Here is a 24867-nt window from a genome sequence, read left to right as displayed (position 1 = left end):
AACATAGGCTATGTTCCCCATTTGTACAATATATCCTTGAGAATACCTTATACCCAGTAGGTTATACCTGCCACTCCCCAACCCCTTACTGCCCTTGCCCCCTTCCCACCGGTAACCACCGGCTTGTTCTCTGTATCTGTGAGTTTGTTTCTTTTGTTTCATTCACTCGTTTGTGGTATTTTTCAGATTCCACATATCAATGATATCATATAGTACATGCCTTTCTCTGACTTATTTCACTTAGCATAAAACCCTCCAAGTCCATCCATGTTGCTGCAAATGGCAAAATTTTGTTCTTTTCATGGCTGAGTAGTATTCCCTCGTGTGCATACATACACCGCATCTTCTTTATCCATTCATCTGTGGATGGACATTTAGGTTGCTTCCACATCTTGCCTATTGGAAATATCACTATTATGAATATTGGGGTGCATGTACCGCTTCAAATTAGTGGGGTGGGTTTTTAAAATATTTATATACACATAGGAGTGGAACTGCTGTGTCATATAGTAGCTCTATTATTAGTTTTTTGAGGCGCCTCCATACTGTTCTCCATAGTGGCAGCACCCATTTACATTCCCACCAACAGGGTAAGAGGGTTCCCTTTTCTCCACATTCTTCCCAACATTTGTTATGTGCCTTTTTGATGATAGCCATTTTGACAGATGTAAGGTGATTGTGGTTTTGATTTGCATTTCCATTATGAATAGTGACGCTGAGCATCTTTTAATATGATCTCAGGCTCATTTTACACTTTCTCTCCCTACACCTGGAATCGGCCTCTTCTCCAGGGAACTGCTGTCTTTCACTGGGGAAAGGTAACAGCAAGATCTGGGCATAGGTATACTCAATGCTGTGGGAACTTCCTTTTATGTGGATGGAACAGGAACTGAAATATCATGAGCTCATATTGATGGTAACCATTCAAACTGGACATTGTAGGATTTTTCCCTAACTTCTTTCATTTTATAACTTTTATTTCATTTGTAACTTTCTGTTATGCTGAATATCTTGAGTTCTAATAACATGCTTATCTGTTTTTATACATAAACATTAAAAATTTTTAAAGTTGCAATACTGCTATTATTAGTAACAACGAAATTACTGAACAAAGTTCAAGATTTCTGTGAAGTTTCATGTCCTTAAAATGTAACTCACTAAAGATTTCTCACTTTTTCATATACCAAATTCCCACACGTTCTTGGTATACTCTAAGATTTTATATTCTGTTCTATTCTGATCCATTCTTCTGTCCAGGGATAACTGAATCTTAATAGGTATGTGATAAATCAAGTGAATCCCTAACTGAATGTGGGGAACAGCAGACACAGTTTCTGATAGAAAAGCCTCGAACAGCTTCTTTTCTTTCAGTTGTTCATTCATTTTCCAGTTCACACTCTGGCAAAGGAAGACACTTAAAACTTCCAAGTTTTGGTTTAAAGTTGCAAAGGAGAAATAATCTTAAAGTTTTGGGAAGACTTGAAACTGAAAAGCATGAATTAGGCATCCAATTCAATCAAATACAGTACTTTATATACATGAAAATTTCACTTCTGTAAACTATAAAAATTCGTGTATTGTTTTCATTTTTTTTTTTTAATCAAAGTTCAGATAGGAACTACTTAGGAGGAGCGAAATTTGCTTTTGTTTATCCTGGAGCAGAGTTTAAAATACAAAGAGCTTTCAAAGTAAGCTGAATGCAAAGAATACCATCAACAAATTCGGAGAGAAATTCAGCAAGTATCCCTTGAATAGCTTTCCTGAAAGAAGTGATTTATTTGAGAGAATTAATAAAGATAGCTTTGTTTAGTGTTACAAAATGGCATAAAGAAACCAGCAAAATGATTGCACAAGGAGATGACACAATTCTTTATAAAAAAAACTTTTCTAAGTTTTGCAACGAGTCAGTTTAATACGGGGCAATAAAATAACAGACATCAAAACCAATTATGAAAATAATCCACCACCGCAGATGTTTGCCTTCGTAGTGTGTTTCCATCTTCTTTCAAAAATGCCAGCTTAGTATTTAAGTAGGATGGGAGATGACAAAGTCAAAGTATTACATTTTCTAATATATAAAATATTTTATTAATGTCAGAGTATTAATATGTAGCTCTTCACTAAATGATGAAATATTACATGTATTTTAAAGCATTATTATTAAAAGCTTTAAATTCCTCAGATATTTTAAAAGTAACTTACATTTCAGTAAGAATGCGTTTGTAAATAGACCACCATAATGCCATAAAGCTTTTAGTGAGATCTCTTCTCCCTGAACGTCCTAAAGAGAACAGCTTTCTATGACCAAAAGTATAATACAAAAATGTTAATTAGCATATAGAATATCAACAGTACTTTAAGAGACTGGCAGTGAGAATTCCACTTGTGAAATATGCTACATATTTTACTGTCAACAATAAAAAATATTCACAGTGTAATTACAGAAGCAGGCAAATGCTGAGAAATACTGTTTAGACAGTGTGACTGGTCCTTATTTACCAATAGTTCTATAGTACTCCACAAATGATCATGAGTCAAGACTGCAAAGAATGGCAACGAAATGCAGGTTCCTACAGCCTTAATTTCTTTGAAAAACCGCTGGCAGTTTTTCTCAGGTAGCTGAAGATTATCAGGTAGTTCAGAATACATGTGTATAATGTCACATTCCATCCATTTGAAGCTCAGTTTCAAGTTTTCATTCTTTGTCCTCTTTATTAACTATCCTTCCCAGAAGCAGTCATTGTAAAGGAAATAATGGTAATTTTTGTCCAAATGCCCGTTTTGTGTTATATTAATCTTGTTATTTATTTGTATCTTGTTACTTCTGAAAAGGAAACGCAATACGTGACAGTCATTAAAGGTAAATCATTGAAAATCCCATTAAAAATCATGTGGTCATTACAATCTGAAAGCTGTATGTAACAAGACCACTGAAAGAAGGAAAGGGAATGGGACCTACCTAACCAAGGAGGAACAGCAGCCCCAGACAAACACCGGGCAAAGGAAAAGGCTGCTTCCGCGCCTCAGCCGCGCGCTTCCTGGCGGCCGGCGCTGTTGGCAGATGTGCGTACTTCTGCCCGGGAACTTTATCAGGCGGCGTTTTTACTGGCAGAAAGCGTAGTATTTAGGTACCCAGGAAGCCACTTCTGGGTGCCAAGCAAATGTTTTCCACTAGCGCTTTAAGTCACTTTACACTTTACAAAGACTCCTCTGGCACTTTCAAAGAGGGATGACAAGGAGTGACGAGTACACACTGTCGATTCCATGCACAGAAGAGGTAACTGACGGGGACCCACTGCAGCACGGGGCACTCTGCTCAGTGCTCTGCGGTGACCTCAGTGGGCAGGGACCGGAAGTGAGGGGATGTGTGTACACGCGCAATTCACCCTGCCGTACCGCAGAAACTTACAGGACGCTGTAAAGCGCCTGCGCTCGGTAGACACTCAGAGAGGAGCGGTGACAGGGGTGCGCGCTGCCAGTGCGGGAAAATCCAGCTGCGCACTTCCCGACACAGGTGATGAGAACGCTCAGCGGAGAGGAGGCTTGTGACCAACTCCTGCCTGTTGCTTCCCTGCCCCACCTGCAAGGCCCACCCTTACCTCGGTGCTGGAGCTGCTCTTGAACACCGAACAGATTCCAGCTTCAGCCTTAGTCTGAAGTAGTAACAGCCTGGGAGGCTCTCTGAGATTAGTGGTCTCACACTGGTCCCGGGGGTCTTGGAAGGCTACCAAATGCAGCGGGTCCTGAGCTTCCGGGGTTTTAAAGGAAAAGCTCTTTTTCAGTTTAAATGTGTTTAAACTCCCACACCTAAAACCTCTTTCAGTTATTAACAAGCTCATCCAAAATGATGTTTACGCCAGTCCCTTGGAAGGCTGCCTTGAGGGAATAAGGTACTGACATATGAGTGACCAGCCTTGCATGCATATTAAATACCTTTCTTGGAGAACTGCGAGAGTTATGAGGGCTAAAAAGAGATGCTGATGAATCAGATCAGCGATGAGGAGGCAGAAGAACCTTAGGATAAGTTTTCTGGCACAAAACAAAAGCACCTGCCTACTTCACTTTTCTTTTTTTCACCTGCAAGAGAAAAAATTAAGAAGACTCTCCACAAAGCTTCCTTCAAATTCATTTGTCTTGATTAGAGCAGTCAGAGTGGTGACTAACAGTATTAAGATTACTTGGAAGTATTTATAACTCTGTGTCTTATGATTAGTAGCAACAGTAGCAAGCAATGGTAGAACCAAGTAGCATCTGGTGAGTAGGGAGTTTACACTTTACAAGAATCTACACTTGGCCCCTTGTGTGCGTCCCTTAGTACTCATAATAATTCTGAGAAATACAGATATATTTCTACCAGTCAGTTTAACAGATGAATAAATCAAGGCTTACACAGGTTAAGCAGCCTCTGATAACATACGTACTATAATCTAAGACTCAGGTTCACTTCCTGTAACTTTGCAAAGCTCATGTTCTTCCAACAGCCTCATGTGTTAATTAAACATTTCAGTTGCTGGTGCATTTTGTCTGCTCAGAAAGAGCAACATTAACTTGATTTTTCTTATTATTTAGAAAAGAAACAACTATTAGCCTTACGCAAGGCTTACAATATACACTAACGTTACTAACAAGCCATTTCAGTAAAAAAAAAACAGTATATGATTTTCCTTTTAAAAAATACACTTTAACAGTTCATCTTCTTGACTCCAATAAAACTTACTAATATTTTTACAGTGATTTTTTTTATTGTTTTTGGTTTCTGTGGTTTTGAAAGCTTCTCAGAAGTCTCTTCATCCTGCTATGTGATCTGAGCCCTCAGGACCCCTTTCTCCGTCACGAATGACGGGGGCAACAGTCGCTGTGATGTAAACACTCTACAGCTGAGTGTCAGTGGTACTTACTTACAGGACGCACAAAAACAGACAACATATTCATTTCATCCTGTTTTAATGACTGAAAATTTCAAAACAAAACATAACTGAAGAAATTATAACTTGAGTTTCTTTCAGATCATCTAGAGTGGATTTTGAACAACAGGCATATGTTTCAGACAAGAAGACAAGAGATTTATGACAAACAGAAAACTATGCTCGCATATTTTGTGCTAAAAGCTGGATACTTCTTGCTCTCTGCTGCTGTGCTGTTTTGAAGTCTCCAGGAGCAGTCCTTCTAATGTTTTTTTTCTGGATGAGAATGCAGTCAGCCACACGCTCTGGAGAGAGGCAACTGGCTGTGAGATTAAGCCAGGAGAACTGCTATTGAGACACGAATAATCCAGATTAGCTGTCTCTTCTGCTTAAAATTTAGCTAATTTGTCAAATTTCTCATTGGTTTTCTATAAAGATCTTTACATTTATGATTCAATCAGGACTTTTACTGTGTGCAAATTTGAGAGAAATAAGGCTTTGGTGCTTGAGTTCTAGCAAATATGCACACAAATGAGTACTAAGCCGAAGTTTCCAAACCAGTTTTCTGGTTGTGTGAATGATCCAGGCACTTTTTTCCCTCTGTGATGCTTTGAATCAGTAGTCATTTTGTGGCTCTCAAATATATTTATTTCTCTAATGGTCTGCTGAATCCTTGGAGTTCAAAGACAAAAGAATTAGGCCATCGATTATGCAGGGGGAAAAATAATGGGGCAAGACTGAGTCTGGCTTTCAATGGTCTAGTCTATTTTCACCCTTTCTATTGGTTTATTTTGACCAAATCATAGAAATGTTAGGCTTTATTGGGGGGAAGGGGTTGTTGGCTGTTTAGTTGCTAGTGAAAGTCGCTTGCTCAGTTGTGTCTGACTCTTTGCCACCCCATGGACTGTAGCCTGCCAGGTTCCTCTGTCCATGGAATTCCCCAGGCCAGAATACTGGAGTGGGTAGCCTTTGCCTTCTCCAGGGGATCATCCCAATCCAGGGATCAAACTCAGGTCTCCTGTATTGCAGGCAGATTCTCTCCCGTCTGAGCCGCCAGGGAAGCCCAAAAATACCAGAGTGGGTAGCCTATCCCTTCTTCAGCGGATCTTCCTGACCCAGGAATCAAACCGGGGTCTCCAGCATGGCAGGAGGATTCTTTACCAGCTGAGCTACCAGGGAAGTCTATGGAGTTGCTAAGTAGTGTCCAATTCTTTGCAACCCTGGGGACTGTAGCCCGCCAGTCTTCTCTGCCCATGGGATTTTCCAGCCAAGAATACTGGAGTGGATTGCCATTCCCTTCTCTAGGGGATCTTCTTGATCCAGGGATCAAACCCACATCTCCTGCATTGGCAGGTGGATTCTCTACCACTGAGCCACTGGGGAAGCCATTTTGGGGAGGGAATGGGGTAAATTTTTCAAATAATATAAATATTATTATTTCTTGGATCAGTAGATTAATACAGACCATCATTTCTTGGGAATGTTAGCAGATGTCATATGCAAATATGAGTCCAGCTTTAAAAAGCTGAGACACAGGAGGTTAAATTGAAATAGATGTCTTTACTACTGGGTGTCATAGAAACATATTTGTTAAAAATGTTCAAAGAAAGGGATATGGAAGAAAGCATTTGTTGGAAATTCACTTCACCATGGAATCCTTTTAATGGAGTATGTACTAACTTCTCACAGATTAGGAAAACACTAAATTCTAAATTAAATTTAAAAACCAACCATGCTATAAAACCCTAAACTAAGTGTCTGAAATATAAATCACTGATTGAGACTATCTCAAATTTATAAACTTTGTATTTGAAGGGTATATTAAAAATAGTCTGTACAGGCCCAACTGCAAGTCAGCTCACTGAGAGAATATACCTAAACATCAAGAAAAAGTTTTATGTAAAGTTTACAAACGAAGCTTAAAACACAAAACCAACACTGTGTGTATGTATTTTATATAATGTTTGTGGAAAGCAGTGCATTTCTTTAAAATGCATTAGTTCACTTGTCCATGACTTATAATCTATGAAATTAACTAGCACTCACAAAAGGATAACACATCACAGAATACAGTGTGTGTCTGGGGGGCGCGGGTGATGGTAGGTGAATTAAATACCTTAAGTGGGGGAAAGTAGAAAATTTTCAAAAATTTAACAAATCTTTTTATTTTGAATCTATATGAAGTATTTTTATTTAAACCAGGTAAGTTTGCTAATAGTTTTATTCAAAACATTGGCTTAGAAGGCGAATTCTTTTAAATGAAATGAACATTTGATTTTATTTTAAACAAATGCCCACATATGTAGTAGTCACATATATTTGAAATAAAGCTTCTTCATAAAACACTAAAGCTGGATTTTGTTTGTAGGCTTTTTTAAGTATTTTTATCTTTAGCACTGCTGTAATTTACATTTTATTTCATTAAAAGAAGGAAAGTCAGCTTTGCCTTAACTATCCTGTGGCAATACAGGAAACACGATCTTTTAAATATATATTTCTTTTTATCCATTTGTTTATTTGGCTGTGCTGAGTCTTGGTTGCAGCACTCAAGATCTTCGTTGCGGTGTGAGAGATCCTTTAGTTTCGGCATGTGGGATCTAGTTCCCTGACCAGGAATCAAACCCGGGACCCCCTCATTGGGAGCAAGTTGTCTTAACTGCTGGACCACCAGGGAAATCCCAAGAAACATGGTTAGTTTTGAAGAAAAAAAAATTATGGATGACTTAGAAAATAATGTTCATTTGAAAAATTATCTGAATCTAGAGGCTGATGGGGTGATGGCTGTATAAAAATTGAATGTACTTAATGCCTCTGCAGCGCACATTTAAAATTATTCAAATGGCAAATTTATGCTATATGTGTATATACATATAATCACAATTTAAAAATTAAATTTAAAAGTATCTTGTTATAAAAGTAAATTTTTATTACAGAAGATTTAGAACATAGTGAAAAACTCAAGATAGCTACCATAGGAAACTCAAAAGGTAAACAATTTGATGGGCTAGACTTCCAGTTTTAATTGTACTTGTTTTAGTAATTATACATATGCTTTATACATTTAAAATAATCTTTCAAGGTTTTTAAAAATATTTAGAGCTCATAGGCTTGCTTTCAACTTATACTTCAAGCTTAGCATTAATCCACTGTAAGTATCCAGAGTAACAACGTCAAGAAGAGTAAAATGCCGTCCCTGGAAGCTCATTACTTTTCCTTGTTTTACATTTGGGTGAAATAAAAGTGAATGCTTAGTTTATTTCTAAGAAAGCAAAGTATATATTAATTCATTTAAAACATTATGCAGTATAGTAAAATTAAGTGTTATAAACAATGGTTTATTCAAAAGTCACAATAATTATTATGAACAGGGTAAAAGGTACAGTTTTTGACTTAGCTACTCTGCTGTGTGGATCATAATAAATTGTGGAAAATTCTGAAAGAGATGGGAATACCAGACCACCTGACCTACCTCTTGAGAAACCAACATGCAGGTCAGGAAGCAACAGTTAGAACTGGACATGGAACAACAGACTGGTTCCAAATAGGAAAAGGAGTATGTCAAGTCTGTATACTGTCACCCTGCTTATTTAACTTCTATGCAGAGTACATCATGAGAAACGCTGGGCTGGAAGAAGCACAAGCTGGAATCAAGATTGCCGGGAGAAATATCAATCACCTCAGATATGCAGATGACACCACCCTTATGGCAGAAAGTGAAGAGGAACTCAAAAGCCTCTTGATGAAAGTGAAAGAGGAGAGTGAAAAAGTTGGCTGAAAGCTGAACATTCAGAAAACGAAGATCATATCATCTGGTCCCATCACTTTATGGGAAGTAGATGGGGAAACAGTGGAAACAGTGTCAGACTTTACTTTGGGGGGCTCCAAAATCACTGCAGATGGTGATTGCAGCCATGAAATTAAAAGACGCTTACTCCTTGGAAGGAAAGTTATGACCAACCTAGATAGCATATTCAAAAGCAGAGACATTACTTTGCCAACAAAGGTCCATCTAGTCAAGGCTATGGTTTTTCCAGTGGTCATGTAGGGATGTGAGAGTTGGACTGTGAAGAAAGCTGAGCACCAAAGAATTGATGCTTTTGAACTGTGGTGTTGGAGAAGACTCTTGAGAGTCCCTTGGACTGCAAGGAGATCCAACCAGTCCATTCTGAAGGAGATCAGCCCTGGGTGTTCTTTGGAAGGACTGATGCTTAAGCTGAAACTCCAGTACTTTGGCCACCTCATGCAAAGAGTTGACTCATTGGAAAAGACTCTGATGCTGGGAGGGATTGGGGGCAGGAGGAGGAAGGGACGACAGAGGATGAGATGGCTGGATGGCATCACCGACTCGATGGACCTGAGTCTGAGTGAACTCTGGGAGTTGGTGATGGACAGGGAGGCCTGGCGTGCTGTCATTCATGGGGTCGCAAAGAGTCGGACACGACTGAGCGGCTGAACTGAACTGAACTGAACTCTGCTCCACAGTCTGGTGACACAGGAGGTAGTGTAAACATCCCTGATGCCTCAATATATCAAACATTTCACCATCCTCAGACATCAGTCACTGACACGAGAGGTTGGTTCATCCTTTTATGATACATAGTCTGCTCTTGAGCAAGACCATCTCATTTTCTAAAATGAGAGAGCAATATGGTTTTTTACTTCTAAAAGAACTGAGATTGTTTAGCTTTTATATTATGGTTTTGAAATCACTAGTTTGCTAATATGTTTAAGTAACACAAGTTGCAGAGAAATAATTGTACCAAAAGAAAAAAGAAAGGAGAAGAAAGGGAGAAAAGAACAACAGTTGCAAAAAGGAGTTCTTCTCATGTCACTTCCTGAGAAATAAAACTAGATTCTGACTTTTTAAGGATCTATAGGAATAAAAGGCACAAACGTTCACCAATTCCTAAAGACGGATTAAATTATTTTGTTACAAAAAGACATTTAAAGGGTGATCAGCAGGATTTATTCCAGGGATGCCAGGGTGATTCAATATCTGCAAATCATCAATGATTGACTTGAAGTTGAAAAATAAAAGTCACGTAATCATCTCAATAGATGCAGGTAAAATCTTTGTACAAAATTTAAAATTCATTCATGATAAAAATTCTCCACAAAATGGGTATATAGGGAAATTCTTCAGCGTAATAAAGACCATTAGTCCACAGCTAACATCATATTCACAACTCAAGTGTGAAAAGCTGAAGCATTTCCTCTGAGTCACGAATAAGACAAAAGTACCCATTTTGGCCACTTTTATTCAACACAGTATTGGAAGTCCTAACCATAGCAATCAGGCAAGAGACAGAAATAAAAGGGATCCAAATTAGAAAGGAAGAAGTAAAACTGTTAATGTTTGCAGATGCCATGATACTATGCATAGAAAATCCTCCAGACATCTCCAAAAACCTACTAGTCAATGAATTCTGTAAAGTTCTAGGATACAAAACTAATCTACAGAAATCTGTCACATATTACACACTAACAACAAAGAATCAGCAGGAAAATTAAGAAAAGAATCCCATTTATAATCATGTCAAAGAGAATAAAATACCCAGAAATAAAATTATCTAAGGAGATAAAAAGACCTGTAATTGGAAAACTGTACAACACTGATGAAAGAAATAAAAGATAATACAAACTACAGATTCTTTTCATTTTTTTAATAGCATGTTAATGGATTGAAGGAATTTGTATTATTAATATTGGCATACTTCCCAAGGCAATCGGCAGATTCAATGCAATCCTTATCAAAATACCAATGGCATTTTTCACAAAACTAGAACAGACAATTCTAAAATTTGTATGGAAACACAAAAGACCCTGAATAGACAAAACAGTCTTAAGAAAGAATAAACAAAGCTGAGGAATCACACTCCCTGACGTCAGACTGCACTTCAAAGCTACAGCAATGCACACAGTAGAGCACGGGCTCAACAACAGATGCGCAGATCAGAGGGGCGGGAGAGAGCCCAGAGTAACCCGCACTTACCGGGCGGTAGTCCACGAAAAGGGGGCACGAGTACGCAACAGGGGAAAACAGCCTCTTCAGTAGATGGTGTTGAGAAAACTGCACAGCTACTTGCAAAAGTGTCAAACTCCTCTTTTACACCATGCCCAAAAATAAATGCAAAAAGGACTCAAGACTTCAATGTATGGCCCGAAACCATAAAGTCCTAGAAGGAAACATAGGCAATATGCAATTTGACATCAGTCTTATTAGTAATATTTTTTGAATACATCCCTTCAGGCAAGCGAAATAAAAGTAAAAGTGAATGTGCACAGTGAACAAAATATTAACGAGGCAAAAAGGTCCCCGACTGAATGGAATAATATATTTGCGAATGATACAGCACGTAAGGGTGCATCTATATATCCCAAACTGAACTCAACACCAAAAAAGCAAACAGATACAAACTGGGTAGAGGATGACGTCCCTGGTGGTCCCTGGTTAAGAATCTGCCTGCCAATGCAGGGACCCGGGTTTGATTCCTGGTTCAGAAAGACCGCACAGGAGGTGGAGCAACTAAGCCTGTTCCCACCACTACTGAGCGCGAGCACCCTGGAGCAATGCTCCACAAAAGAAGCCACAGCGAGGAGCAGCCCACGCACACCTGGAGAGTGGTCGGGGCAGCAACAGAGGCCCAGGGCAGCCACAGATGGATAAATATCCTTTAACTGGGCAGACGATTAGAAATCGACATTTTCCCCTAAGAACACGTACGGGTGGCCAGTAGCCACACGAAAAGGTGCTCAATGTTATGAACTATCAGAGAAATAAAATCCAAAACCACAACTGGATGTCAGCTCACATCTATCAGAATGACTGTTATCAAAAAGACAACAAATGATACATATGGCCAAGGATGTGGAGAGAAGCAAACCCTCATGCACCGTTGGTAAGAATCTAAACTGGTGCGGTCTCTATGAAAAACAACCTGGGGTATCTCAGAAAATTAAAAATAGAACTACTGTAAGATCCAGAAATTCCACGCCTGGGTATTTGTCAGAAGAAAACAAGAACACTGATTCAAAAATATACACGTACGCTATGCACACCACAGAAATGTTTACAAAAGCCAAGACATGGACGCAACCTAAATGCCTATCAACAAAATAACAGATAAAGAAGATGTGGTAGATACACACAGTGGAATATTGCTTTTTTTTGGTTGTTTTTTACTCAGTCACAAAAAAGAATGAAATCTTGCCATTTATAGCAACACAGATGGACCTAGTGGGTATTATGCTAAATCAGTCAGACTGGGGAAGACAAATACTGTATGGTTTCACTTCTGTGTAGAATCTAAAAAGCAAATAAACACAGCAGAGCAGAAACAGAGTTACAGATAGCGAGAACAAACAGGTGGCTGCCAGAGGGGACTGCAGTGGGGGAGGAGCGAGGCGAGGGAAACCAGGAGGAGCACGCTTTCAGTTACGTAGTCCATGAGCCGTGGGCGTGAGGTGCTCAGTGGGGAGCACTCAGCGCCTCTGTTACCTCTTTGTTCGGTGACTTACTGTAACTAGAGCCGTCACAGGGATCCTTCCGAATGCGCAGAAACACGGCATTACCATCTGTGCACCAGGAATTAACTCAGTATTGAAGGTCAAACAAATTCATAGAAAAGGAGATGAGATTTGGGACTTCCACACGTGGGAGTGGAGGGTGGTCAAAAGGCACCAGACGTTCAGCTGTAAGACAAACAAGTACTGGGGGTGTAACGCACAACACCATGACCACAACTAACACAGCTGAGTGCCACACGTGAACGCTGCGGACGGCAAGCCTTAAAAGAGTTCTCACTGCAAGGCAAACACTTGTTTTTCTATTTCTTTAATTTATAGTAAATCTCTTATCTATATGAGATGACGGATGTTCACTAAAATTACCGTGCTCATCATTTCCATATATACGGGATAAGAGAAACTTTCACATACTGAGTTATGCGGAATCATTCTGTCTTATGCAGGAGTTAACTTGAATTTTATGCTAAATGAAACAGCCTATTGGTGGCCTATCAAACATACACCATACATCTGCTTTAATTATTAAAGGAAAAGGCAACATTCACCAGAAGAAAAGAACGTCTATGTTAAAAAAAAAAGAATAAATGACTCTTTACCTGGGATACCAACGTTGGTCCTCCTTTGATGAGAGGACTCCCTTCCCAGCTGCTGAGCCATACTGACTCACCAAGTACATACTGACTTAGTTTGGAAATCCTGAAGGAATGTCTCCCTGTCGTGTTGATGCTCTTTGTTCTGACAAGACAGAAAACTGATGAAAACTCTTCCTCTCCATGGTCATTTAGGAGGCTCTGTTCCAGGCTAGAGTCCTCAGTTTGGCTTAAATGAAACTCTTTTCTATTCCTATTATAAACTGTTTATTGACCATTTTCATCGCCATATGTAAGTCAACCTTAAACTTATTGAGTGCTGAATGTCAATTATGTTTCAATAAAGTTGAAGGAAAAAAACAGACTGGAAGCAATGTTTTTTGGTATACTTCCACTACTTCACTACATAATTGGACATGTCTTCCATGCATTTTAGAATAAAAACGTGCCAGTCTAACTATGTTCATTTAAAATTCCTAACTATGCTCAAACCTAGACATTGTATTAAAAAACAAACCTAGACATCATATTAAAAAGCAGAGACATAACTTTGCCAACCCAAGTCCGTATCGTGAAAACTATGTAATCAAGTATGGATGTGAGAGGTGGACCATAAAGAAAGAAGAAAGCTGAGTGTGAAAGAATTGATGCTTTTGAACTGTCATGTTGGAGAAGACTTTTGAGAGCTCAACATTCAGAAAACGAAGATCATGGCATCCGGTCCCACCACTTCATGGGAAATAGATGGGGAAACAGTGTCAGATTTTATTTTTCTGGGCTCCAAAATCACTACAAATGGTGACTGCAGCCATGAAATTAAAAGACGCCTACTCCTTGGAAGGAAAGTTATGACCAACCTAGATAGCATATTCAAAAGCAGAGGCATTACTTTGCCAACAAAGGTTCGTCTAGTCAAGGCTATGGTTTTTCCTGGGGTCATGTATGGATGTGAGAGTTGGACTATGAAGAAGGCTGAGTGCTGAAGAATTGATGCTTTTGAACTGTGGTGTTGGAGAAGACTCTTGAGAGTCCCTTGGACTGCAAGGAGATCCAACCAGTCCATTCTGAAGGAGATCAGCCCTGGGTGTTCTTTGGAAGGAATGATGCTAAAGCTGAAACTCCAGTACTTTGGCCACTTCATGCGAAGAGTTGACTCATTGGAAAAGACTCTGACGCTGGGAGGGATTGGAGGCAGGAGGAGAAGGGGACGACAGAGGACGAGATACCTGGATGGCATCGCTGATTCGATGGACGTGAGTCTGAGTGAACTCGGGGAGTTGGCGATGGACAGGGTGGTCTGGCTTGCTGCGGTTCATGGGGTCGCAGAGAGTCGGACACGACTGAGCGACTGAACAACAACAACTATGCTCTTATTAAAACTCAGCAAAATCTAAAGTGTGAGTTAGCAATTCTGAAACAACTATGTACATCAAAGCTTGGGCAAATAAACATATTGTGGATATTAAGAAACAAGTCTCTTTTGTCAGAGAAAAGAGCTCCAAATAATTCTTTATTTGTAGGGGAAGCTATGATCAACCTTGTAATATTGAACTGAAACTGGAGAAGCCAATAGTTTTAGACTGGACATTGATATAAAAATAGGATATGTATGTGTATACATTATACCTCCCCTAGGTCTGTTCATGAGAGGGTCTGGAAGCAGTGTTATCACGTCACCAGCGAACACCATCTAGTGCTCAGGTCCTGGTTTCTAAGCACTAAAACAATGAACAAAGGAATCAGGGCTCCCTGGAGAAACGGACTGGCAGGGGAGGTGGAGGAAGTATGGGATAAGCCAGGAAGGACTTGAGTGCCAGAAAATAAGAAAATGTTCAAAAAACGACGGAAGCGCATCACAGGACAGAGGAGTTGACTTTCGTGAGCTCTCAGCGGCCAAACCGGGAACAATTTAAACAAGGATAGTAATGACTTTTAATCCACGGAGTAAAAATAGATACCAGCTACAACTAAGCATGTAAGGGAGAAAAGAAAACTCCTCCTTGCCACAGAACTCCGATGAAACATGTAGAAGAAAGGGTGGACATGGGAAATCAGCACTGAGAAACAAACAGTCAGGGAAGACCCAGCCGTTAGTGAAGACTGCGATGGTAAACATGATATTTACAGTCACAAAGCAAGATTCCAATCACAAAGGAAAAGAGCAGCTCTACAGCGGAGGAAGCGGACGTCTCCTCCACCACGTGGCCAAAGCAGACTCACCCGAATGAGGCACATGGAGTCGTGTGCTCCCGGGCCTGCTGTGCTGAGGAGGACACATCACGGCTTTCCAGGGGCCACGGTGCACATGTACCGTGACAGTACTCTCCAGAAGTGTCAAGGTTACCAAGAAACAGAGGAACTAGGCAGATTAAAGGGAGCTAAGGCGACTTGATGAGTCAGTGCAACGGGGGGTCCTGGATTAGAACCTAGACAGGAAGGGCATTACTAGGAAGATTAACAAGATGAGAATGAAGGCCTGTCGATCGGGTAACAGAGTAATATCAATGTTCATTTTTTTCTGATTTTGATACTTGCATTGTGGTTATATATAGGACATTAACACTTGATGAAGCTGAGATAAGGGCACACGAGCATTCTTTGTGAAGAAACTTTGGTTTCACAAGTTTAAAAAAAAACTACTTCAAAATTTAAAAATTAAATAAAAAATTTAAAAGACACACAGAGGCCCCAATTTAAAGTTTTCTTCCATTTAATAGGTGAGAAAAGATGATACAGTTGAGGCTGGTTTTGTTCAATTTAGCTCATTCTATTGCCTGGAAAATGCCAGGACACAGGAGCGCGATGGGCTACAATCCGTGGTGTCACAAAGAATCGGCTGCGGCTGGGCTCGCACACACACGTACACATTTCAGATGTCATCATAAGGCACTGCTGGTGACAAGCTCTCTTTGCTTTTGACACGTTCGTGCCTTTTCTTGGCTCTGCCCCTGACTGTTTACCTGACTGGAGGGTTATTTCAGTCTTCCCAAACTCTTCTTCAATAGTATCTTGGAAACAGGTATACTTTTATTATGTTATCACCATGTATCTTTAAACTACTTTAAGAAAACATAGTAACTGTGCTTTCTCAAATTATTTTCAACTTGAGTTAAAATAATCAAAGAGGTCAGCATGATTAATTTTGTGTCTGTTTTAGTCATTCTTAATTATCCGGGATAATTAAGTATACTGCAATATTTACACCCACTCCAGTGTTCTTGCCTGGAGAATCCCAGGGACGGGGAAGCCTGGTGGGCTGCCGTCTACGGGGTCACACAGAGTCGGACATGACTGAAGCGACTTAGCAGCAGCAGCAATATTTACAGAAAAGGGGTTAGGACAAAACGAAGGGAAGCATTCAAAATCTTTCAACATTTGGATAGTACTGTGGGTTTCAGGCATTTACCACTTCGCAGGTGGATAAGCTGAGGTCCACAAGCTTCACTGTTTTGCAAACGGCTGTACAATCAACATACAGCAGACTGCATGTGAACCCAGCTCTGCTGGGCCCCAATTTTTCTACAGCACTGCAATGAGTAAAGAACTGTGCTCAATTTCTCAAGAGCCATTACTCTTAAAAAGATTTTGTCTATTTAGTAATCAGGTTTTCAGAGTTCAAAACTGTCAACATTTACTTACTTTGAGTTGTTAGCTAAAATATAGAGTGTAAGCTGGTTTTTGACGAGTGAGCAAAAATAATCTGCATCTACTACATAACTGTAATCTTTTCTTCTTAGAAGGTAACTACAAACGCCTGTCATGCTCTTCAAAAACAAATAGGAAATCTTAATAGCTGATGATCATAAAAATAATTACAGGTTATCATCATTAAGTACATAATCACACCTAATCCTCCTTAAAATAAATCCTCCTTAAAACAAACTAAAATACATGTTTCAAAATGTTAGAAAAAAACCGACACATGGAAAATACTGTTTTTCTGAGGAATGATCCTAGATGGGTGCATGGTGAGAATTTTCAAGAAAAAACAACACAAAATCTCAAGTCCTGAAAACCCTTGTTGGCCTGCATTGGAAATTACTTTTCTCCCTTAGCCTGCAAATGAGTCAAAGCAGGGAGGAACACACGCTGGGGGCCCTGGACGCGCGGCCCTGTGAGCACCAGGTAGCCGGGCTGGGGAGGAGCACGCCCAGGTCCACGGCCCTTTGCACGGCCTGGATCCCGCGTGCGCGCCTAAGCAGCCCTGCACTCCTCCCCCTGCTCCCCTCACCGCCTCCGCTTCTGTGCTTCCCGACCTCTCACTGCGGCCTGCACCCCCAGGAACACCCAGGGAGACCCCACTTAGCTTCTCTGGAAACCCCTCTGACTGGACACATGAAGAGGTCAATGTATCTTTATCATGAAATGATGAGTGCTCCTTCTGAAATACAGACCATGATCTCAAGAATAATACGCTCACAGCATCAGAGGCCTGGCATGGCATATGTGGATCTAAGTCTTGCCAGCAACGCAAGGTTCCACTTCTCCAACAGGTGGTAACGTTGAATATTGGTGGTCGGACCACACGCATACTAGGAAGCCACAGATTATCTTATTGGTCGTGATGTTAATTGTAGAAATTATGGTGAACGTCTATAAAGGACTTCCTGGGTGACAGACACTATTTTAAGCGATTGATATGTATAAACTCATTTAATCTTTATAATTTTAGGTAAAAACCCTATACCCATTTTCTGGATAAGGAAACTGAGATATAATTATTCAGAGCTATACTACTGAGATTCTCATGCACAGCAGTGTAGGTCTTATTTCACTTAGGAGCCCTGGCCGTTTACTTGTGATACACACATTTTTATACTTGTGCCCTTTACCTTCAATGTAAAAGACCACAAGTAAACATTTGGGCATATCTAAGTTTAGGTATGGGGCTTCTCTGGTGGCTCAGCGGTAAAGAAGCCACCTGGCAGTGCAGGAAGTACAGGTTCAATCCCTGTGTTGGACACGACTTGGCAAGAAAACAACAACAAAAGTTTAGGTATAAGCCTACATTTTATTAGCATCTAAATCAGCTGGCAGCTGCAAACAGCTAAAACTATACCCCCACAATGACACTTACTTGCATACGCTACATTCTACATCATGACCTTTGGGGCTTCCCTGGTGGTCCACCGGATAAAAATCCACCTGCCAACGCAGGGGACCCGTGTTCAGTCCCTGGTCCAGGATGATCCCACACGCCATGGAGCACTAGGCCTGTGCGCCTCAACTACGGAAGCGCGTGCGCCCAGAGCCGGTGCTCCTCCACAAGCGGAGCCACTGCGATGGGAAGCCTGCGCTCCCTACCGGGGAGCAGCCCCGCGCGCCGCAGAGGAAGCCCGACCAAAAGTGGGTAAATAAAATGCAAGTGAACAAGTAAGATGTGATGATAAAAAAATAAATAAATAGATCATGACTTTTCCCCTTTCCTTCCTTCCCTTTCTTCTTTCCTAAAAATGTCTCAATAATTTTAGTAGTATATCATTGATCAAACTCTTTATTTGGAAACACATCTGGCCACATTTCCTCCCTACAAAAAGTAAACAGCATTCCGCTGTATATCACTTTATCCTAATTCTCAAAAAGAAGCAATGAGATGCGGTAAAAGTATGAGAAAGAAAAAAACCCAAAGATTAAAGACTAAAAAATTATGTGTATACAGTCCCATAAAACAGACCTAATGACTGACAGCAGGGAAGTGAAAAGGGAAAAACATTTGTTGACTTCCTGCCTAGATTTTTTTTTTTAATTTATTGTTCACAAGAGAGACTTTGAAACGTCAAATATGGCTAGATCGGTAAGGGAGGAAAAGTGTTGATGTAACACTATTTACATTTCTCTAGACTGAAAGGGGAATCAAGGCATTATGAAGTATTTGTCTTAGCTGATTAGATTACATAGAATATTCTCTGTTGCTTTATAAACATTTATTTTAATCTCTGTGAGATTTTGTGAACTAGCCCATGGTCATAAACTGAATTTTAACATTATGTAAATCATGCCTCTGGATACAGAACGCAGAGCATTCTGTAGTGTACCAATGTATTTATTTATATTAAACTTTGATATTTATTCATACATGTTTATTTTTAATTTCTGACTTGTTCCTGATGCAAAAAATACATGTTTATATTTTTCTATTGCAAATACTATGGAAAGTAAATTAATACTTAGCATCAGCCTGAGTTGATGAGGTGAATTTGACAGAAAAGAAAGGGGAAACTTCCTTTAATAAACTTTAAGGCCAAGAATAGATTTTATGTTATTTGCCCTACTTCATAATTGTGGAAAACTAAAGCAACTCTAGCCTTACAGTTGAAAGAACTGGTGCTTCTGGACAAATTATAGAAAGAAGCATTTCCTTGGGAGAACTTTTCTCCCATCATTACTTTCTACTGTATATGTGTGAATGAATACCTACATAATGAATATTCCCTTATTGTCAAAAATATCTTAAGGTAATGAAGGTATTAAAATTCCTTCAATGAAACATACTGCATGACATGGGAGTAGCTTATGACCAGTATCAAATGAAGATAAAAGCACAATGGGCGATTAAATAGGCAATATATTCCGTTTTTCCAAAAGTCTTCTGAAGTGAACAAGTCTGTTACTTTGTAGGTGTACTTTTGTCAAGTACAGCCTGCACACAGGAAAGGGCCTGACTGTAAGCATACCGTGTGAAGAACTCTCCTAAAGGGAACACCTGCAGAACCTGTCCCCAGGTCAGGAATGTCCCCAGATCATGAATAGAACATTGCCAACATCTTAGGCTCCCTTTCAGTTACCGAGTCCTGCCTCTTCCAAATGGTCACCATCTGGACTTCCAACAACACTGAGGACTCTGGACCGCCTGGGACCATATGTGGCTGGAATCATATAGCCTGTGTGCTCTCGAGCCCAAATTCTGTTGCTCAACACTGTTTGTGAGGTTCCATGTTTGCGTAGCTGTAGTTTATTCATCCTTAATCCACTGCTGTAGTAAGCCATTGTGCGAGTCTATCATAAGTTATCCATTCAGTCTCGGTGGTGCTTGAGTAGGTTTCAATTTAGGCTTATGACATCGTTTTACTTTTACACAACAGTGGCTCTAAAAACCAAAAATACCAGCCAAAACCGGCTTTCAAGACAGGCAAATAATTTACTACGCTAAATAAATACTCGACAAGTTTTCTTTCTTATACTTTGTTTCCAGTTCTGATTTATCAGGAATCTGCAGATTTGGGGGTGTCTAACCATGTCATAGGTTACGCTCTATCTGTTTTTCTTCAAACAGAAGTGCTTTGATTTATCTGGTTCAGAGATTTTTATTCCCTCTTAATGGTCCTTGACATTTCACAATAGAGGCACCAGCTTACTCTCCCTTTTCAACTTCAGAGACACTTAACTTGTCACAAAACATTCCAGAAAAATTTTCCTGAGGTCATGTATTGGGCAATGCCTGCTCTCTGTAATTAAGATACTGGATCTTCTGGACTCAGGGATGGAACGCCAGTCTCCCACATTGGAGGCAGATTCTTTACCTTCTGAGCCACCAGGGAAAGCCCATAAAAAGCCTCAGAGCCACAAAACTCTTTGTGCTTAAGTCTTTAAGGTGAACCTGGGCATACTCTGAGAAGCAAGCTAAGGTCTCAGGACATTTTCTGTCTTAACACGAGTGAGCATAATCACATCCGTTCCTACCATCACTTCCCACTGTCTCTGAGTGGCTTTCCTGCAGGATCCCACGGCAAGAAGTGAATGGGCGAAAAATGGAGAGTGAAAGCATGGATGTTAGTGAGACAGCACGGGTGAGTCAAGTGATAAAGTGCGAAGAAATGCAGAGTGAGGTCAGCCTGTGCATCCTTTATTGGAGACAATCTTCACATCGGATCTTAAGCAAATTATTTAAATGTTATTTACATAAAATATTAAAATATTTAGGCATGTTAAAAATATTTCTCAAAGACATCTCTTTAAAGATAAAAAGTCATTCTCTTTGATCTTTATCCACAAATCGTGTAGTCTTATCACACTGTTCTACAATTGTTTGTTAACACACCTGGGTCTTCCTCCAGACTTGCATTCCTATGAATGTGGACAGTGCAATATTAAATTTCATATAGCAGAGAATCTAGCACCTCTGTGATTAATAAGTGTTAATGAATGAGATGATGAATTAATTAAATGAGGAAATAATTTTTTGAAAAAGAAAGTCTGTGGGGAGAGAAAAAAACATTGCGTATGTGAGGTTTTCTTCCTCTGATTTCAACTGCAGACCATCCCCCACTCTGCAGTCCTGGAGGGTGCAGACAACATTCTCACAAGATCCTGGACGCCGAGAAGTTTTAACGGGTGTTTGGCCACACTGACGCACTTGTCTGCACAGGTCTAGTTCTGTCTCTGACTAGAGCTACCAGCTGCCATTAATTTGCATTTGCAGATCCCTTCCCAAACTGTGCACTACATTTCAACTGACCTTTGCAAACTGAGTAGAACTGTGGCTGCAGCAGATAGAAAACTGAATGCCTCTCTTAGCTACACACGGGGAAGGGTTACGTCAGTGGATTCTTGATTAACTGTGAGCTGTTTGTTTTCTGGATACCCTGCCCTGTATTAAACTCCTACTGGTTATTAAAATATAAAACAGGTTTATGAAGACAATATGCTGAGTTTAGCAGCTCTCAGCACAGTAGATCCAATACAATTTTTTTGTCTTCATCATTTTGTTACGTGTCATTTACTTTATGTGGCTTAAGAAATAGTAAGGTAAAATGTACTTCAGAATTTTGATCACAATAACTATTACAAAAGCAATAATGTTTAATTTTTAAAACATTTAATATTTTTGGAGTACAGTTGCTTAACAATGTGCTACTTTCAGGCGTACAGCAGAGTGGCTCAGTTACACATAAACAGGTATTCTTTTTCAACTTATTTTCCCATTTAATTATTACAGAATATTGAGCAGGGTCCTCTGAGTTATACAGTAAGCCCTGATGGTTATCTATTTTATATATAGTGGTGTGTACATGTCAATTCCAAACTCCCAATCTATCCCTCCCCACGACCCTTCCTCCCTGATGACCATTATAAATTTGTTCTCTAAGTCTGTAAGTCTATCTTTGTTTCATAAATAAGTTCATTTGTATCATTTTTTTTAGATTCCACATTTAAGTAACATCATATGATATTTGTCTTTCTCTTCTGACTTATTTCACTTAGTTTGATAAACTCTAGGTCCATCCATCTTGCTGTAAATGGCATTATTTCACTCTTTTTTATGCTGAGTAGTATTCCATACATAGGTACTACACATTTTCTTTATCCATTCATTGGTTGATGGGTATTTAGATTGCTTCTGTATCTTGGCAACTGTGAATAATGCTGCTATGAACACTGGGGTACACGTATCTTTTCTAAAGAGTGTCTTTGTGCTTTGGGGGCTATATATCCAGGAGTGGAATTGCTAGGTCATAGAGCAGTTCTATTTTTAGTTTTTTGAAAAATCTCCATACTGTTTTCCAGAGTATATGCACCAATTTACATTCCCATCAACAATGTACAAGGGTTCCCTTTTCTCCACATTCTCATCAGCATCTGCTACGTGTGGGTTTCTCTTTTCCATTGACAGCCATTCTGAGGGGCGAGCTCAGTGGGCTTTGATTGGCATTTCCCTGATGAAGTGGCAAGCATCTTCTCATGTCCTGTTGGCTGCATTTCCCCCTGGGGAAAATGTCTATTCAGTTCTGCCCATTTTTCAGTCAGGTTGTTTTTTTTTAATGTTTAGCTGTATGACCTGTTCATGTATTTTGGATAATAATCCCTTACTGGCTTTATTAGTTGCAAATATTTTCTCCCATTCAGTAGTTTCGTTTTTTATTCATTTTGTTGATGGTTTCCTTTGCTGTGCAAAAGCTTTTCAGTTTAATTAGCTCTCATCTGCTTATTTCTGCTTTTATTTCCTTTCCTTTAGAAGACAGATCCAAAAAATATATAGGTGTGATTTATATTTCCCCTGGGAGTTTTGTAGTATTTAGTCTTACATTTCAGAGAAGGCAATGGCACCCCACTCCAGTACTCCTGCCTGGAAAATCCCATGGACGGAGGAGCCTGGTGGGCTGCAGTCCATGGGGTCACAAAGAGTCGGACACGACTGAGCGACTTCACTTTCACTTTTCCCTTTCATGAACTGGAGAAGGAAATGGCAACCCACTCCAGTGTTCTTGCCTGGAGAATCCCAGGGACGGGGGAGCCTGGTGGGCTGCCGTCCATGGGGTCGCACAGAGTCGGACACGACTGAAGCGACTTAGCAGCAGCAGCAACAGCAGCAGCAGTCTTACATTTAGGTCCTTAATGCATATGGAGTTGAGTTCTGTATATAGTGTTTGAGAATGCTCTAATTTCATTCTTCTACATGTACCTGTCCCATTTTCCCATCACCACTTAGTGAAAAACTGTGTTTTCCCCACTGGATATTCCTGCCTCCCCTATCACAGATGAACTGACCGTGAGTGCATGTTTACTTCCGTGCTCGCCATCCCGTCTCGCTGATAAACGTGCATGTTTCTGTGCTAGTACCGTTTTCATTACTGTCGTTTTGCAGGATCGTGTGAAGTCAGGGCAGTCATTCCTTTCACTCCATTCTTCTTTCTCAAGATTGTTTTGGCTATTCAGGGTCTTTTGTGTTTTCACGGAAATTAAAAAAATTTTTGTTCTAGTTCTATAAAAAATGCCATTGGTATTTTTATAGGGATTGCGCTATATCTGTAGACTGCCTTGGGTAGTATGGTCATTTTAACAATATCAATTCTTCCAATCCAAGAACACGATGTATCTCTCCAGATGTTTGAGTCAACTTTGATTTCTTTCATCAGTGTCATAGTTTTCAATGTATAAGTCTTTTGCCTCCTTAGGTAGGTTTATTCCTAGGTATCTTATTCTTTTTGATGCAGTGGTAAATGGGATTGATTTGTTAATTTCTCTTTCTGATACTTCACAGGCCAGTATAACCGATGAGCATAAATGCAAAAATCCTCAACAAAATACTCGGAAACCAAATCCAGCAATACATTAAAAAGACTGTATGTCGAGCTTCCCTGGTGGCCCAGCAGCAAAGATTCCACCTGGAATGCAGGAAATGTGGGTTTGATCCCTGGATTGGGAAGATTCCCCAGAGAATGAAAGGGCAACCCACTCCAGTATTTTTTCCTGGGAAAACCCATGGACAGAGGAACCTGGCTACAGTCCACTTGGTCACAAGAGTCAGACTTAGACACTAAACAAGAACAATAACATCATCAAAATCAAGTAGGATTTATCCCAGGGATGCAAAGATTTTCCAGTGGTCTGCAAATCAATCAATGTGATAACACCATATTAACAAACTAAAGAATTAAAAACTGCATGATCATCTCAAAAGATGCCTAAAAAGTTTTTGATAAAGTTGAACACCCATTTATAATAACAACTCTCCAGAAACCTAAAATAGAGGGAACATAACTCAGCATAATAAAGGCCATATATGACATATGGTTTTTCCAGTGGTCATGTATGGATGTGAGAGTTGGACTGTAAAGAAAGCTGAGCGCCGAAGAATTGATGCTTTTGAACTGTGGTGTTGGAGAAGACTCTTGAGAGTCCCTTGGACTACAAGGAGATCCAACCAGTCCATTCTGAAGGAGATCAGCCCTGAGATTTCTTTGGAGGGAATGATGCTAAAGCTGAAACTCCAGTACTTTGGCCACCTCATGCAAAGAGTTGACTCATTGGAAAAGACTCTCATGCTGGGAGGGATTGGGGGCAGGAGGAGATGGGGATGACAGAGGATGAGATGGCTGGATGGCATCACTGACTCGATGGACGTGAGT

The 24867-nt window shown here is 40.0% G+C and overlaps 1 protein-coding gene and 1 long non-coding RNA gene across 4 annotated transcripts in view; both read right to left on the bottom strand.

The window, feature by feature from the left end:
- Positions 1–24867, bottom strand: part of UBE2E2 (ubiquitin conjugating enzyme E2 E2) — a 382154-nt gene that overhangs the window by 208227 nt on the left and 149060 nt on the right. The window lies entirely within an intron of this gene.
- Positions 1755–14237, bottom strand: LOC129642924 (uncharacterized). Its single transcript, XR_008709931.1, has 4 exons — positions 12423–14237; positions 10897–11080; positions 3600–5252; positions 1755–2824 (listed from the first exon to the last, which is right to left on the bottom strand). It is a non-coding gene; the product is annotated as an uncharacterized LOC129642924 (long non-coding RNA).

This window comes from Bubalus kerabau, chromosome 2, assembly GCF_029407905.1.
Source record: "Bubalus kerabau isolate K-KA32 ecotype Philippines breed swamp buffalo chromosome 2, PCC_UOA_SB_1v2, whole genome shotgun sequence".
NCBI lineage: Eukaryota > Metazoa > Chordata > Mammalia > Artiodactyla > Bovidae > Bubalus > Bubalus kerabau.
Note: the sequence above shows the minus strand (reverse complement) of the source record. Positions and strands in the feature narration are given on the sequence as shown.